Raw genomic sequence first — 18,848 nt, forward strand, 5'->3', positions numbered from 1 at the left:
TCAATTAACTCATTTTTTCAAAAAATCACAAAGTGGGTTGAATTGTTGGAGTTCTTGGTCTCTTACGGCATTGTAGGCTTACCCTATTTTTATCTTCAATATCATTGATCGCGTTTGAACTAACTTTTTTTCTCAATGCTCTATGGTGAATAGGTAGCTGAGACACAATAGGAGAGTGCTGAAGAAATTGAAACAACTGCATGCTATAGATACCCCACTACGTCTAAAACGCAAGGTGGTTTTAAACTTACAATGGCTGAGGGTGAATATACTGACTCTTGGATCATAGTAATGCTTGGTGATAATGGCATTGGGAAGACAACGTTTATGCATATGCTGATGAGACAATATTTGTATCTATACATATTAATAAAGCAAAACAAGTTATGGCCACGACCCCACATATCCATACTACAGGCCAGTTTCTTTGGCAAATCCAGCCTAAAGGTTTTTTTCCCTTTTTATTTCGTCCGGTCAACATTCACGAACCCTAATACTCAGCATCTTTGGCCACCAAACATAATACTCAGCATTGGTTTTGTGAATTGTTTACAATGATCTAGGTAAATACAATATTTTAATTAGTTTTTATGGGGCTATATGATATTTTAGTTTTTTGTTGGGTATATATATGATATTTCTAAAGTTTGTAGGGTATACATGAAAACCGAGTTGATTTAAAAAAGGTGGACAATATGATATTTCATAACTATTTACACATATGAAATTATTTTTTTGGTGTTTTAAAGAATGACCCTTTCCTTCTTTGAATAATGGGCATACAAATAGGATTTAGGAAGAGAAAAGCAAGTGAAAACAATCTGATTGTTTGGCAATGGGCATACGAATTTCCCTTTTGAATTTGAATCACTAACATGTCATCTTTATGGAACATGTATACATTCTAGAAATTATTCTATGTAATAGGCTAAACATGTAGAAGTGTAATCATTACTTTGTGATATTTTTAATAATTTTTTTATATTTGGATTGTTTAACTGGAATGTTAAACAGTCTGGTGACAGGTTGATTTAAAATGACCCGCTTATGAAACAGATTAAAAACCTTCTTTTTGGGTTTCTTCTAACACAACATGATTTGTAATCATCATGAGTCGAAAGAGAAGGCAATGGAGAAAGAAGCAAAGAGAAATCAGGAGCTAAAAGATTAAAAAGCTTCTTTTAGCTGATATGAGCTTATTACATACTATTTCATATGTGGATATGAACAATATGTTGATTATTTTCTATTATCATGTTATTCTAGGTTATCGGACTTGATAGGTTATCGGACTTGATATTTGTACTGATACCATGTTTGGAGATGCTATGAGAAAGGGAATCTCTGGCGGTCAAAAGAAAAGATGGTAACTTCTGCAATTGATGCTTATTCAACATGTTCAATACATCAGCCCTATTTGGATGCAAATATGGTTGTTTGTAGGGAAGATGATTCTTGGTCCCACAAAAGGTTTATATATGACGAGATATCAAATGGGTTTGAATGCTTAATTTGTGAATGTGTTATGTATAAGGTTGTTTTTTAAGTGATTCGCTGTTTTTTATTTGTTCAAGTGTAGTGAAGCTAATTCTTAGTGGCGCTATTAATCAATCCGAGCGGTATGTAGGCAAATGTGGGATTTGGACTTACGACACATATGATTGGCCATTTCAAGATGATACTTAAGTTTAGAAAAAGGTGCAAGAAGACGTTGAAGAGTATTTCAATCATTTTCAAGATTCAGATGTAGATGATGACTTAGAAACTCTGCAAGTTTCAAGTGATATCTTGGAGAAGAGTAAAGATCAATAGATCTAGATATACCTAAAGACATGGTAATTTATGATTTATTATACCAATTATTATGCTTCCTTGATTGCATTTTGAAAGTAAAACACTCTTCATTTTTCTTTTATAAAATGAATGGTTAGGGACTCAGGACGTTAAACTTTTTGATTTTAGACTCAAACGGTTAAAACTACTAAACTTTTTGATTTTAGACTCAAATGGTTAAAACATACAGGTACAAAGATGTGATTAATAAATTACCCTCGAAGTGCCGAGGCTAATACCCCATTCTTCTTTTGAATATCTTATTGTGCTTTCTTTGGCTTCTCATCTCTTGCTTCGCCTACTTTGATCATCTTCAACTCAGCAATCTGAATGGTATTCGGTTACATAAAAGAAAAATGAAGAGTGTTTTACTTTCAAAACGCAATCAAGGAAGCATAATAATTGGTATAATAAATCATAAATTACCAAGTCTTTAGGTATATCTAGATCTATTGATCTTTACTGTTCTCCAAGATATCTCACTTGAAACTTGCAAAGTTTCTAAGTCATCATCTACATCTGAATCTTGAAAACGATTGAAATACTCTTCAACGTCTTCTTGCACCTTTTTCTAAACTTAAGAATCATCTTGCAATGGCCAATCATATGTGTCGTAAGTCCAAATCCCACATTTGCCTACATACCGCTCGGATTGATTAATAGCGCCACTAAGAATTAGCATCACTACACTTGAACAAATTAGCCTCGGCACTTCGAGGGTAATTTATTAATCACATCTTTGTACCTGTATGTTTTAACCATTTAAGTCTAAAATAAAAGTTTAGTAGTTTTAACCGTTTGAGTCTAAAATCAAAAAGTTTAACGCCCTGAGTCCCTAACCATTCATTTTATAACGTTTTGAGTCCAATTTTGTTAAAAAAAATGGACTCAAAAGGGTTAAAATTTGGACTCAAATGGTTACAAAAAAGCGTCTAAGGACTCAGGGCATTAAAAATTTTGATTTTGAACTCAAATGGTTAAAACCACTAAAACGCAAGGACTTAAAAAGTAATTTACTCTTTATTTTAAATTAAAATAACGACACCCTTAGGGTAGTGGTTTTGGATAATGGATTAGAGCTAGGTGACATGACACCTACGTGGAGGGTCATGAGGGTCAAGACCTCACCCTTTAGCCTAAGTGTCGCATCACTCATTTTCCCCTGTTTCACCATGCCTTACTCCAAGCAAATGGTTTAATCCTATTAACCTCATTTAACCCTATTTTTAGTGGTTTTGGGCTAAAAAAGAAAAAGAATAATTAATTCAATATCTTTATATCCGGTTTACATGTTAACAAATAATCCATTTAATACCTCTTAACACGAGGAGGAAGTGGTCTACAATGTTGGTTAATATGCCATGTCACTATGGGTAATGAAGCCTACCTTGCTACTTGCATAGTGCTTTTAGGATGCAAATTCGATCAAATTGTAGAGCAATATTGAATGGCTAAGTTGGATTGCCACCAACTTATTCATTCACTATGTGACAACATAAGAGAATGCATTGCTACGTCAAAGTTTTTGTAATTTATATTTGTATCTATAGATTTTTTAGTTGTAAAGTAAATTTAATATCTAATGTTTTAATAAAAAATTATAACAGAATGATTATTATTATTATATCTTTTGCTTTATACAATATTTTATCTCCTCACTTCATATCTCTCATCCAATCTAGAAATGTGAAAGTACATTGAATTCTTCTTAAAAAGATTGTATAACCAAGGATAGAGCGGAACTAATATCCGAAGGAAATATTGGTGCATGCACCTCTATAACGACTTGTGATTTTTTCGTATACATTTTTTCAGTTCAATATAATTTATTATTTAGATGAGTATTGGAACGTTTGTTTTATATCAAATTTTATGTCAACAATGCTAATATTAGACAAAGAAGGGAAGACTATAGATAAAACATTAAATGTGGTGTAAGAAAGTATTGATTTGGTTCAGATTAAAAAATATCTGACCAAAAATGATTCATGATTAGATGGCAATTGGTCAAAATAGTTCGTTTTAAAGAAGTTTTAATTTTGATTTGGGTTAAAACAAAATCCGACCAAATAGTGGGTTCGTTATCGGATAGTTACCATCTAAATGGGTCATTTTTTTAAGATGTATTAGTTTGTTTCATGTCAAAACAAATCTTAAAAACTATGGGTTCATGATCACATGGTGATGGTTTGTTTTAAAAGTATTATTTCAATAATTTTAACTTATATATTTGTGTGTTAGTCCACCTGCGAAACTCGCATGATCTTAGACTAGTCTCCTTTATATACACTCAAGGGGAAACCCTTTAATAGTTAATAAAAGTAATTCGCTCCAACAACATTACCGACTAATATGTTATAAGGTATAATTTAATATTTTGATTTATTATTATATAAATGGTTATATATATATATATATAATTAAATTATTTATTTATTCTTACATAATAAACTTTATAATTATTACAAGATGATTGATGTGCTAAAAGTAGTTTATTAATTAACGACTAAATTAACTTAATATAGACACTAAGTTAAACTCTTGACTCTCTAAAACTCGACTAAACTACCAATCTGCAAGTGAACTGATCGACTCTAGTAAAGCTAAGTAAGTCCAGAAATCGAACCCACGAGACTCTTTTAATTACGTGCACTAGACTCGCTAGACCTAATGACTGACAAGACTAACTGTTTTTGTAATTTTGAGGGGGGGGGGTTCTAAATTCCTAAAATTGCAATTAAATTAAATACTAACTAGACGAACTAATGGAGACGCAAACTAGACTTTGGAGTTTTACTCATATGATGCTGCTAAAGCAACTACCTAGACTGGAATCCTAATTAACTCGGAATGGATTTTTACTGGCGTGACTAATTATGGAACCAGGATCTTGAGATACTAAACGCACTATGTAACCGAACAGAACCCCCAACCCTTCTTAGGAAGACACCTATGGAAACCTAGCGAGATGTTAAAGTACCACTTTTTATATATGGACTTCCTTACGGATTTTCCAATTATGTTAACTAAGTACCCTAATGTGATAATTACCTTCACGGTGCAATAATCTAAGGTAACTATGGTAAATTAGTTTGACTCGGTTAGCAAAAATTGCAAGGTTAACTAAATTCCTCTTTTTCTCAAAGATCCTAACTTTAGTAATCTAACAACTTAGACAAACCGATAATCTCTCACCTTACGGATTTTAAGATTAGTTAACCACCTCAACCTACTCGATTCACGAAACTACTTCCTACAGTGTATTGGCCATTTAACGATAAAGACTATATACACGAATGCAAATAATCTAACACGAACCTATTATATGAAAGACATTCATCAAGATATGTGTGGAAGCAATAAACGCAAAGTCAAACAAGTCAAGATAATCGTACACATCAAACTAATATTACCAAGTTTTTTACTTATTAACAAACCATAAAAGTAGTCACGACCAATAAAAATCCAAACTTTGTCAATTATTCATCCTAGTCTTGGTAGTATAAAGGACTTGCCAATAATCATCATACCAACAAGAACACGAATCAAGTAGAAAGTGCAAGACATGATCAAAATCTAAGAAAGTAGAAGAACGAAGAAACCCGAATGATATTCACGAGCCGACTTGATCCCCTACCTTCAAATCTTCTACCGATGCTTGAAAACCTTCAACTTTTGCTCCAAGTTCTCCAAATTTCGTCCAAAGCTTCCTCTAATTCGTAGGGTTATAGTTTCCTAAAATTAATGATGTTTACATACTAAATAATCAGCTCAAACTCATCAACAAGACAAAACATTCTGTGAAAAAGAGCTCCCCGCGGCGCGCGGGGAGCATGTGGGTCTTGTCACGCGCGACGCAACATGTTGTTTCTGCCGCTGACCAATCACCTTTCCTCGTGTCGCGCGGGGAGAGAGCTATATCCAGAACACGCGATGCGGGGTGAAGATTTTCCTCGTTTTCTATGCCAATTTAGCTCTCGTACTCCTACTCCTGAACTCGATCCGGTGCTCGGTTTTTGACAAATATGAACCGTTTTCGGCCTTTTCAGCTATTCTTCACTCCCGAGACCTAGAAATCAGAATTCAATCAATAGTAAGCATATTCTAACTAAAACGAGACTAAAACTAATGAATATACAAACTGCATAAGGAAAACAGATATATTTTGCAATACATCAATGATAAGAGCAATTACAAATAATTGTTCTCATAATACAAATTCTGAATTTAAATTTGAAGTACTTGTTAAATATAACCAGTGGCGGACCCAGGATTTTATTTCAATGGGGTCCATTTTCGGGTCGGTCCTCGTTCGGGTCGAGTTAAAGTGAGGTTTGAACTAGATTTTTAAAAAACATAAGAAAAATGGGCTTATCAAGAATTGAACCCATGACCTTTTGGTGGAAAAGAGAGAGACTTACCACTACACCAGCTTTCTTTTTATTTCTACGGTGTCCACGTAATTGTATTTATGGGGTCCATATACAATTTAATATAACGAATCTACTATTTTTTTTAAAAAGATTGGGGTCCGGGGACCCCGGTGGCACTAATGTGGGTCCGCACCTGAATATAACAATATTGTAAGACACTAAATATCTAAACAGAGTCAGATCTATTTAAAAACACACTAGATAGTGCCTGTGTGATGCAGCGGTGAACACAGATATTGGTAATCACGTAACATGTTGATTTTTTTTATTTAAAAAAAACCATGGCAATTAGGAAACATGTTAAATAAAACAAAAGACTTAACAAAGAATGAGTTGAATACTTAGAGTGTTCACATCCCTTCCACCAAATCTACCCTATAATTACACTAAAAACAACTACATTTTTTCTCTCCTTTCAATTAAATAATATTTTTATGCCTTTATCATTATTTTTTCTCTCTCATCCACTAGCAACCACTTTTAAAATATATTAAAAATTATAGAGTGTAAACAGTGTCCCCTCAAATATACAGATGAACATGAACAATAACATTTTCTCTCTCATTCACTCACAAGCACTTTTTTATATTTAAAAATATTCCTCACACAATTTGATGAAAGGGATGTGAATGCTCTTAGACCATTGGGTACGGGGCTCGTCCCCCCGGCCCGTCCTTGCTCACAGCCCCATCGCCCCACCCCCCTGCTCCGTCTCACCCCCTGCTCCGTCTCACCCCCTGCTCCGTCTCCTCCGTCGGAATTTGGACGCCTGCGACGACCCACTCTCCCACACACACACACCTCTACATACATACATATATATATATATAAAGGGGTTCATCCCCCACCCCCTAGGTCCATCCCCTTTAGGCCTATCCCACGTGGCGGTGACGTGGCGGATGGTCCCTTTGGAACCATACCGGATGGTCTTATAAAGAAGCTATGGAGTTTTGTCAAGCTTTCAATGGTTTTAAAGAGTATGCAGAATCAGAAATCACATGGATGCTTGAAGAGGAGAAGAGGATAATGACTCCGGTCAAGACCCATTCATTTGAGCACAATTTGGGTATATAAGATCGTCAAACATTTGGCCCATCACATTCTCCCACCATCAAAATAGGCACGTCTCCGTGCGTTGCTCTTCATCCGTGACAAAGTTGATTTTACATTGGTTCAAGGGATGCTCGGAGAACACTTGATCCCAGTGAGTACGATTAGTTTTCACCCGAGCCAGTTCCTTGGAAATGTTTTCCAAGTTCGAACTCCAGTCGATCACCATATTGGATCCTTCACTTAAATTGGTCCATTTTCCCTTTTAAAGGTCCATTTTCTAACCTTTTGAAACTCGAGCTGAACACACTACTTTACTTGACTTCACGCCGCCATGACACCCCAGGAGTTATAAGTTTTCTCCCGCTAACTTGGCTTGATGTCAAGGGTCAAAATAAATCAGTATCAAAACTAGAACAGTAAATTGGAGAACATAACTATTTGGCTAAGCACCCAAATTTTATTGATAAAGAAAACTTTACAAAAACTTGACTTACAATCCAGAATACGCAATACATGATATTTATATGGCTAAACACATCTAGTGTTCGTATAATTATCGTCTAAGCATCCAAACCTAACATGTTTAGGATGTTTGATAAGTATATAATTAAACTATTAATTATCATACTCGTTAGTGGAATAATGGGTCTTTGGGCGACATTGGGAAACACTAGGTTCTTCAATCCAATCCTTGTCTCGAATCAATTTTGATTAGTAACCAGGGCTGCTCGATCTCCTTATTGGTAAGGATTTCTGATTTTGTTCTTGTTTCTAGTCGATTGAGGCTCGGATTAGGGTTTCTTCTAGGGTTTCGATTTCGTGTCTACGTCTGGATATGCTGTTCTTTCTGAATCGGAGAGTTTTGGGTTGTTATTCTGATCGTAAAAGGTTCAGAAGATCGACCTGCTGAGTTTTTTACACTTCAGCGATTTTGTGAGGACTGGTTGACTCTGATTTAATTTCGGCTGTTTGATTTGAATTAGGGTTTCCGCAGTCCATCACTTATTTTAGGTTCTTGATTAATCAGTCCATTCTAGGGATGCGGCTGATTAATTAGTAACATTGTTTATTTGCGGCTGGTTAAATGGATGACCAAAATGCAGACAGTTCAAATATGTTTGTGCAAAAGATTAAGAGTATTGATGGAAAACCTTTTGAGCCAAGAAAAATGTCACATATGGCCAGGGTTTCAGAAGTGAATAAGAAGGTAAGATTCATGTTACCGCTGAATGATACGGACTACGTTCTTGGCTGTTCTGATTCTCCAGATGAGGATTATGCAATGGTTTATGACAAGCGAAAGGTAGCATTTGTGCTACCGCTAAATGATGTCAGTCCTTATGGAGCTCGAAATCAGAAATAGGGCGATAATGCTCAAGTTCAAAAGCAATCTTATGCGGCTGCGGTCGAGCAAGTAGGTATTCAGCGGGATGTTATTTCTGATCAGAATCAGAATGACGATGGAACAGATAGGAAGGCCAATGATGCGCCTGATCAAGTACCTAAAGTTAATTTTGGATTGCTAAAATCAGATGTCTCATTGGATGGTGTGGATGTAGTGCTTCCGATTGATTTTGTTCGCCAGGTTAATAACAGGTTAGCTAACACTCTTTATGGTTATTTCCTGGGTGATAGAATTGCATATCCAGTTATTGATTACTTTGTGAGAACAAATTGGAAGAAACATGGTCTTCAGAAAACTATGATAAATTCTAATGGGTTCTTTTTCTTCAAGTTTGAAGACAGGAAGGGTATGGATGCTGTTCTTGAAGGGGGACCTTGGATGATCCGTAATAAACCTATGTTTCTCAACATTTGGTCCCCTAAAAACACCCTTAAAAAGAAGAGTTTAAAAAGGATGCAGTTTGGGTTAAATTGCACGACGTCCCTCTAGTGGCGTATTCTGATGATGGTTTAAGCATGTTGGCGTCAAAAATTGGGTCTCATGTGCGGCTTGATTCGTATACTAATGATATGTGTAATGAGGCTTGGGGAAGGAGCAGTTATGCTAGGGCTCTTATTGAAATATCGGCTGATCAGGATTTGAAAGGGACTCTAACCATGGCTATTCCTGAATTGGATGGAAACAAATATGTTACAGAGAATATTCGAGTGGAGTATGAATGGGAACCCCCGAGATGTGCTCACTGTTGTGTGTTTGGGCATGACTCTGAGGGTTGCCCTAAACGTATTGGATCAACATCCAAACCTCCGACTAACAGGCCGAAAGTAGATGAGGATGGTTTCACTGAAATTAAGGCTAAGAAGAGTGCAAAGAAGAATGGCTTTCAAGTTAATAACCAGAAGCCCAAATTTGAGTATAGACCGGTGGATAGGAAGAAAAAGGCCGTTGCAACTCAGCAGGTTACTACTTATCCTAAAATTCAAACTCATAATCCGTTTTCTGCTCTTAATTTTGTTGGGGGAAATGGTGGTTCAATCCAAGGGAGAAATAAAAGGGGTAGACATATTCATGAGGATTCAGATGAGGAAGAGGTTGAGGTTGTCTATGATGAAACCAATGAGTTTATGACTTTGGGTACATATCCTTCGTCTTCAAGAGCAGGGGCAAGCACCTCTTCCACAAAGTTATCCAATGGATAGATTGTCTTTGGTTCGTGTTAAGGGGCTGCCGTTTCGTGGCAACTTCATTTTTGATGATGGAGGATGAGGATTTTGGTTATGTATTGTTTTGTCTACTAGATATCTTTTCATGATGTATAGTAGGCTAGGTTGATGTGATGTCATAGGTACTTTTGTGTTTTGTTGGCTTACATATATGGGGCATGTCCTGTATATGAACTAGTGTGGAACTCATCCTCACTACTTGTACTTATTTGCGGTTGTTTATTATAGATTCACCGGGGTAACCCTTTACCAAAAAAAACTATTAATTATCCCTAATAATTAATGACGTGATGCGAGGTGTGTATACTTTTTAGTATATTTTTAAGCATTTTTACTCGTTTATCAAGCTTTAAATTTATATAACACGATATATCACTTATCACTCTCTATACACGTTAGGCACGTTAGGGTAAGTGCACTCATCGTTAGCGTAGTATGGTGATGGTAAGATACCGAGGCCCTCCAAGGACATAATAGCTTTTAATACAAGAATATGGTCAACGTCTAATCTAACCAAATTTTGAGAAAAGATTTTTAGAAAAGTAAAACTAAAACAAGAAAATAAAATATAAAAACAATAGACAAGATTGAATCTCTTGGTTCCGACTTATCTTTTACGTATCCTTTGATGATTTCTGCACTTTGGGTTTTTTAAGATATTATCTTAGTAATAGTGGCATGTCCCTCTTTTGGAGGCAACGCTACCCTCAGCCGTATTGGTTTGAGTCAGCAAGGATACAGTCCTGCAAGGCCGGAATATTGAAAGATAATTAAGTAAGTTATTAATGCAAAATGTGGCATGTCTCTCTTTTGGAAGCAACACTACCCTCGGCCATATTGGTCTGAGTCAGCAGGGATACAGTCCCGCAATGCCAGTTTAAAGTTTTAATAGTAGTTTATTTATAAGGGATTCAAGCCGTTCTTACTTCCCCCGATTTGATGTTATCTGCCTCAAAGGAAGTCCTAATAAGCTTGAATCAAGTCATCGCAGGATCTATATGCTGAACGAGATAAGAACTTTACCTAAACCACCCTTCTAACCCCCTTCCAGGCAGTTAACGTGCTTTATATCGACCGTAAAGACACGAATGAGTGAATCAACAAAACATGAAGAGATGATAGAATAAAGTTCACTTTCAATATAAAAAACTAGTTATTAAAGTCATTAACACATACCCAATTAAAAAGTTAACCAAAGCTTGGAAATCAACAGTACTACATAAAAAAATTGTCTTCACCAAATGTGTAAGAGATTAGCCAAGCATGGCCATAGTTTGACAAAAACTCTTACGATCGATCTTGGATCACGAGACTACTACACACTCTAAACTCTAACGGTCATGGTGGATGATGGTATTGGAGTGGTGAGGGAGTGGTGGTGAAGTGAGAGAGAGGGCTGCTAAGGGATGGGTTGCAATTGAACTAAGCACCACCATTTATAGCTGAAAACAGGCCCCTCACAGGTCCCGTGTCTCCTTCTTCTATGTCTTCATTTAATGAGTTGTGTCAGTCCATATGCTTATACGTCCCCGTGTGTTAGAGGCACAGCCCCGTGCCTTGTACATGTTGTATTGAAGATTTTGCATATTTAGGAGTTGACCACAGACCGTGTTCATGGGACACGACCTCGTGTCTCTTGTCTGCTTCTGTTTGTCTTTTCTTCATGGAATCTGGAATGGGGAATGACCCCATGCCTTGGTGGCACGGCCCTGTCCTGGTCCTCTGATTTGCTGTTTTTGGTCTTGGGGTAAAGTTCAGAGGGTCGGTATGATGTGTCAACTTCTCTTCTTTTGTATTTATATTGGTTTTTTCTATTAATTAGTTCCTTTTGTTCATTTAAGCTCTTTTAATCCTGAAAATCAAAAGTATACAAAGAAACACACTTTTTCCAACATTAGTACATAAAAGGGTTGATTTTATACCTTATTTGATATAATTTATATGTTGCATTTTGCACATATCAATTAAATTAAATCACATTTAATTACTCAATAATTATCCGCTTCATTGGTAATTCGAAATTCCCAATAACGGGCATCCATATTTAATCTTATCCCACTACCACTTTTCAATAAGCTTCAAAAAAACTTTTGGGATAATGACTTTAACTTGCTAAACTGGTTGAAGGCTCGAACCCGCTCTTATACCACTTGTGTAGAGTCACCTTCACGAGTGTCTTCTGGCAATCTCATACCAACATTTTCGTCCCACTTATAATCATGGGTCAATTTTGTTGTCTAGTATAGAGAACAAACACAGTAATTAGGGTTTGAATTGTATTGAGATTGTATTTGTTGGATCGTCATTGACCCTGAATGAGTCGATCAGAAGAGTCGTTCATCTAATTCAAAGGCGGAATCAGTGAATTAGACGCTCAAACTAAATATAATGCTTCACTTTATTGATTTTGACAAAGTTTACAACCTGGAAGCAATTCGGCAGCACTTCGTTACAGATTCAGAACCGTTACCAAATGAACTAACCATGCACCTATATATAGTGTTCCTGGTTCGCCTATGTGAACATGCCTTATGAGCGAACCTGAGTGAATGATTGGGGTTCGCTTATATGACCATGTACATATAAGCAGACCTGGTGATTTGAACTGGTTCGCTTATATGTACATTGTTCATATAAGCGGACCTCAATGTTAAACCATCATTTCTCGTTTCTCGAACCTCGTGCACTCAATATTCTATCCTATTCTAAACTATTACATGATACAAGACGAAGTCAATAGACGTAGTGCACCAACAGACTCCCCCTCGGATATTGACGAAGTCTTCAGTGACCATTCTCTGTTATGCCACCTCTTCAGTCTTGATCATCTTGCCATCTTGCTCAGATTGTAGCAATGTAAGCACCTTTCAATCTTGTCAGTTGGCTCCCCCTCTCGTCAAGCTTCCGTGCTTTTAGAGATTGACACCTAGCTTTCCAGCTACAAGCTCTTTCAGGAACGATACCTGGCTCTCTGCACGCTTTCGTTTGCGTTGAGCTCGTCTTCAGACTCCCCCTAAGACTCGGCTTTCGGATCGTAGTCTGGATTTTTCCTGTAATCACTCATACAAATAATAAGTAACATCATTTTAAAATCATCAATCAGTAACCGTAATCTGGCACTACACAACTTTCTAAAACACTCCCCCTATCAACAATATTTCTGATTTTGACAGTGTTAAAGAATCCAACTCCCTCACAGTTTATCATTCAAGTTCAAATTAATGACCTTGAAGATATTTCACAAACTGTTTTTGAACTTTTTGATTTTTAGTTCAAGTATCAAATTAATGAACTTGTTTTATTTCCAGAAACACAATCAGCTTTCCTAGATTTTGAAACTCAGCAACTCAGACATCGGTTTATCGAAACTAAAACAGAAATCAAAATCTTTTTGTATTTTCTGAAAATATAAATCAGTAAAGAAATATGTACAAACATATTTACACATAATATTTTTGTTTTGAGTATGCGTCAGAGGATCATATCAGTTTTTGACAAGTCACAAGTACCGTTGAGCTTAGTTTCACATTAAGAATTAAACAATTCACTTAGATTGTCGATATACTGATCCACTTAAATTTTCATACAAATTTCAACTTATTCAGGATACGAATTATATGTTTTAAGAACTTAAACTCATTCATGTGTCCCACCTCTTAAATATACTCCCGTATCCAGAATCCCAGATATTCAGTCTTACAGGTGAGTATACCATAGATGATATCTGTAAAGGGTTAGATGCGAAACCGTGAGAGCTCAGGTCAGAACTTCCGTTCAGCAGAGAGATGATGGCTCGACTTTTGGTGTGTCCCCTTTAGAGGATCTTTTAGCATTACAACAGCAGCGACTATCACTTTTATTGTTTCATCAGCTTGCTGAGGGCGATGCTGTGTTTCAAGCATTTTGCAGAAAGTATTATTCGGGGACTAGGTCAGTACTTCCATACAGCAGAAGTCCCGGAATAATACCCCAGATATCACTGAGTATAAAGACCTAGTATCTCAGAATAAGGGACCTTTCAAACGAGATTTCAGGGGTTACCTATATATCCAAGTAGTGTTCCCCACGAAATAAGTAAGTGTTTGAATTTAGGTTTATATCCCGAAAAGTTTACTAAGTGTATAAACCTATCGACATATCATCAGTGAGACTGTTTAACGCTATTTAATCATTACAATTCTTTAGCATACTGTAACTGTCTACTGATGTACTATCATTTCCTCTTTTTACGCAAAACTCAAATTTTTTTAATTTGATCATGTTTTTGGCTTTTTCAAATTTTCTAATGTTTTTGTATTTTCTAACAATTTTTCTCCCCCTAAAATGCAAAACCATTAAAAAAAAATTGACAAACCGATACTGATAGCTTTGTCTCGTCATCCATTTTCTGCTTAGAGTGCTCTGATTTGCAGAAAAACTATTATCAAATACCCCCATGATTTACAACCCATTGATTTTGCCCGTTAGAAAACCGTGCTTCAATCTGTGACAGTAATCATGCTTGTTCAGCCGTGAGGGTTTCGACGTAGTCCATCAGCACTTATTCTAACAAAATTAACCACAACCATCACAAACATCAACCACACGAACAAACAACAAACAAACAAACAAACAACAAACATCACATATTGTTCAAATTTTCACAAAACAACACACAAACTCCCTGTCTGACCAAACCAGAGTTCATCTTTGTCCTACTCTAGTGCCAGGCTACTTCTATTTGCATTCTGACAATCTTCTGCACCATTGAGTACCTGCACATTCAAGCTTTATCAAATACGCAAACAATAAAGATAGATACAAAATTTCAATCAATAAAGATAGATGCCGATTCATGCTTCACGATAAAGGAAGCTCCGGCAATTCCAACCGTTTAATCAAACATTGTTTCCACCCAAGCCTCATCATCCTTGGGTGTAACCTTGACTCTAGCAACCTGAATCTTAAAGTTTTCAGCCTTGAGTGGTGGAAAATTTGCATCATAAGCAATCGAAATTGAATCCTCAGCTTTCTTCACCTTAGAAAATGAACTTTCTAATTCTGTTTTCGATTTCCAGATTTGTTTTTGTTTCTCATTTTTAATCAAATCAACATGTTTCTTAACACTCCATGCTTGACCATTTGGTGTTCCACGTTTGTAAAAATGTGAATCTTTTTGAACACTTTGGTTTTAAACAACAACTTTTGGTTTCCAAACCTCTTGGGGTTTTGTCATATCAACTGATGTTTTCCAACTTTGTGTTGTTCTGAACCTGGATGTGTGAGAATTCCAGATTTGTCTTGAATCGAACCTGTTTTGGTTTGATTTCCAATTTTGATTCGAAGCAAACTTGTTTGTGTTGTACCTCCAAGTTTGTTTTGAATCAAATCTGGTTAACCTTTGTCTCACATTCTCAGATTTTTGTTTCTCAGCATCAATCTTCATTTGATCAACATCCACAGGTTTAAGATTTGGACACTTGCGTGCAAGATGTCCTTTTTTATCACATTTGAAACATGTTCTCATGGACACATCTTTGACCTGTGGTTGTTGCTTTCTCTTTTGTGCTTCAAATTCAGCATTAGACTGCCTCATTTTGAGTTCTTTTTCTTTTGCTAAACTATCTCCTTGAACAAAACTCATTTTTTCTTGATAATTTGGCTTCACATTTTTCTTCCAATTTTGTTTCCTTTTATTACCCAACCCAGCCTTCATGTTTTTCTTTTTGACACCCGGTTTGTTATAAAAAGTTTTGTGACCTTTACCAGCAAACTTTGAAATCTCAGATTTTTCAATCTCAACCATTTTGAAAACCTGACCAACCTTTTCTGAAATCACATTCTGAATCGGGAATACAACATCTAAGAACAATTTTTCTGATCCAATCATGGTATAAACCAATCCCTTTGAATCATCATTCAAATTTTTCTTAGATTTTGTGTTTTTCAGATATCCATCATGAAAGTTTCCCTCATCTTCATTCTGTGAGTCAGTTTTACCTGTATCACCCGAGTTTTCTTGAAAAACACTTTCAACAACCTTACCTACCACCTCTGAATCACTAATATCATCAGATTTGGTGTAAGTCACATCGATGTTGTCGGGTAACTGGTCAACCATGTTAATTACTTTTTCCACTTTTTCGCCATCATAGAATGTATAATTATTCTCCAACGGTGGTGGAACTTGATGGTATTCAGACCCTATTCCCTTTTTGTTCTTTTCAAACTCTTTCTCATCGGGTGTGATGTTGAAAATACGTTCCAGAATATATGAAGATGAATGATAGCTTTGCAATTTATTGACCAACTTTTCTTTTTCTGCCAATTCTTGTTTAAGCTTAGCAACATCATCAATATATTGGTTTAACACTGTTTGTTTATCTTCAAACCTAGCTTCAAGAAATTTAGTGTTTCTTTGACAAGCACACAATCTATCATCTAGACTTTTGACTTTACTTTTTAAAGTTTCATAAGCTTCTTTTACAGTTTCATATGACAGTTTCATTACATCATATTCTTTTTGCAACTCTTGAATTTTGATGTCTTTTGGAACACATTCGTTGCAAACAGCTGAACACTTTTCTTTTAAAACCTTGTTTTCTATTTCAAGATCATCACATTTTTGTTTCAATTTTTCATTTTCTTGTTTCAAAAACTTTTCAATTTCACTCATCTCATGACATTTTTCTTTGAAAATTTTATTTATTTTAGTAAATTCAATGTCTCTGTTGTTGAGTTTTTCATCTTTCTCAATACAAGCACTGCACGTTTCCATGCATTTCTTGCATTGCTGTTCAGCTTCATTATCAATTTTATCAGAAGTATCAGTTTGAATAATTACCTCAATGACTGGTACTTTGGTTTCCTCAGTCTTCTGAATCTGATCTTCTTCAGCGACTTGCACTTTGTCTTCAACATCTTCCTCGGCTTTCTTTTCAACCTTCTTCACTTCACTCACCACCTTCTCACTTTCAGTCACAATCTCTTCGACTGTCAACTTCTTTTTCTTCTCCAGACTTGCAAAAATTACTTTCTGAATGCCTTCTTCAACCTGCTGTTTGTACCTTGGATTCTCCCTAAGGCCTTTGCACCACACATCCACAGTAGGAATAGCAGCAACTAGTGCATCAAGGTCAACTGTCTTTGGATCAACAGTTGGGTTTCCTTGAGGATCAACATAGCATCCTTTATCTTTGCTCCACCTACCTGCCCATGTTGCTTCTCTGTAAGCATTATACACATCATCCAATCTCATACGAGCATGTCTTTCTTCTCGAGTCAGTGTTACTTCAGCCACCATTGCTTTAGCTTCTACTTCAGCAACCTCTTCATCATGTTGACTCCAATCATAACCTTCATCATCATAGATGATTAAACCAGGTGATTTTGCCTCTACCAACCCCTCTTTCCAATCAAGATTTTGAACCATAGATTCATAATCACCATCTATATTATTCACATTTTGATCACAAAATGACAAAGCAGCTCTCTTTTCTTTGGATGATACTCCATCAATTTGCTTTCTGATTGGCTGATCAGTGTTCTTGTGATATATTGCCTTTTTGTAATAATCCTTACGAAACGGATTTACACTTTCATCAGCTCTGTTGTTTGGACATTCTCTTTTGAAGTGACCTTTTTCCTTACATTTGAAGCAAGTTACTTTGTTCTTGTCAAATCCCATCTTCGTTTCAGGTCCTTCCAAACATCTTCTACCAGTGATCTCCATGAATCGTTGTGCTCTTCGAATGACACTTGCCATGCACCAACGAATATCCATGAGTTCCATTTCTTCTGGATCCACCTGATCGTAATCCTCTTTTGTCATGTTAGGATTTCCGATCTTTCCTGCGATTAATCCTTCGTAAGATACCAGAATGGAGGCTAAGAAACTCATATGCTGTTGAGCAAATTCATTGTTTAGCAATGGAGAATTTTTCCAATCAGAGTTGGAGTTTGCAGTTGATGATCCAGATGCAGATGATGCATGAAATCCTGGATTATAACTTGAAGAGGTATTCTTTGATGTGTCACTGGTCTTTTCTGCCGTAAACCCCGTTTTGATTCTTGGAGACTCATTGATTCTTGAAGACTCATTGTTTTGTAACAACCCTCTTCGATAGTACAAACCAACATTTTGTTGATAGTTAGAACTTGACATCTTGTTTTGTTTTTTGAATCAACAAATCATGCCCCTCTATCTTTTCTATTAATTGATCTAATGTCAGTTTATCAAAATTGACATCATTTTTCAACACAATCACATATGTTTTCCAATCATCTTCATGAGGTAAAGCTTCAACCAGTTTATCTACCATCTCTTCTCTTTCTTTGTTAATTTCGAATCTCTCCAACTGAATCTTTAAGTGACAAAAACGTTCAATCATTTGACGAACTGTTTCATTCTTCATGCAGCTAAACATGTCAAACTCCTTTTTCAACAACGAAATTTTGTTTTTCTTGATATCTTTCCCTCCTTCAGCTTTCACTTTTAAGGCTTCCCAGATTGACTTAGATGTTTCACCATACTGAAGCAATGAGAAAATATCCTCTCTGATAGATTGTTGAAGTAGAGTTTTCATTCTTAGTTCTGCTGAATGCTCTTTCTTATCATCTGCTGTGAAATCTTTTAGTGTGATCAACTCACGTCTTTCATTTCTTGGTTTTACATATCCCAAAGTTAAACAAATCCAGCTATCGTACGCATATGCTTGCACCCAATTTTCAAATCTTTCAAACCACCAATGATAGTCTTCGATATTCATGAGCTTAGGTGGTCTTTGGTGATTTCCGTACACGTTATCGTAACTCAGACTTTCCGATATCACTTTCGTAGCATTCTTTGGCGTAATTGGTGTATCTTCTGAAGTGAATGCGTTATAGAACGTGTTGTAAAACTCTTCACCATAGTTCGACATC

Source organism: Helianthus annuus, chromosome 17 (genome assembly GCF_002127325.2).
Source record: "Helianthus annuus cultivar XRQ/B chromosome 17, HanXRQr2.0-SUNRISE, whole genome shotgun sequence".
In the NCBI taxonomy this organism is placed as follows: domain Eukaryota; kingdom Viridiplantae; phylum Streptophyta; class Magnoliopsida; order Asterales; family Asteraceae; genus Helianthus; species Helianthus annuus.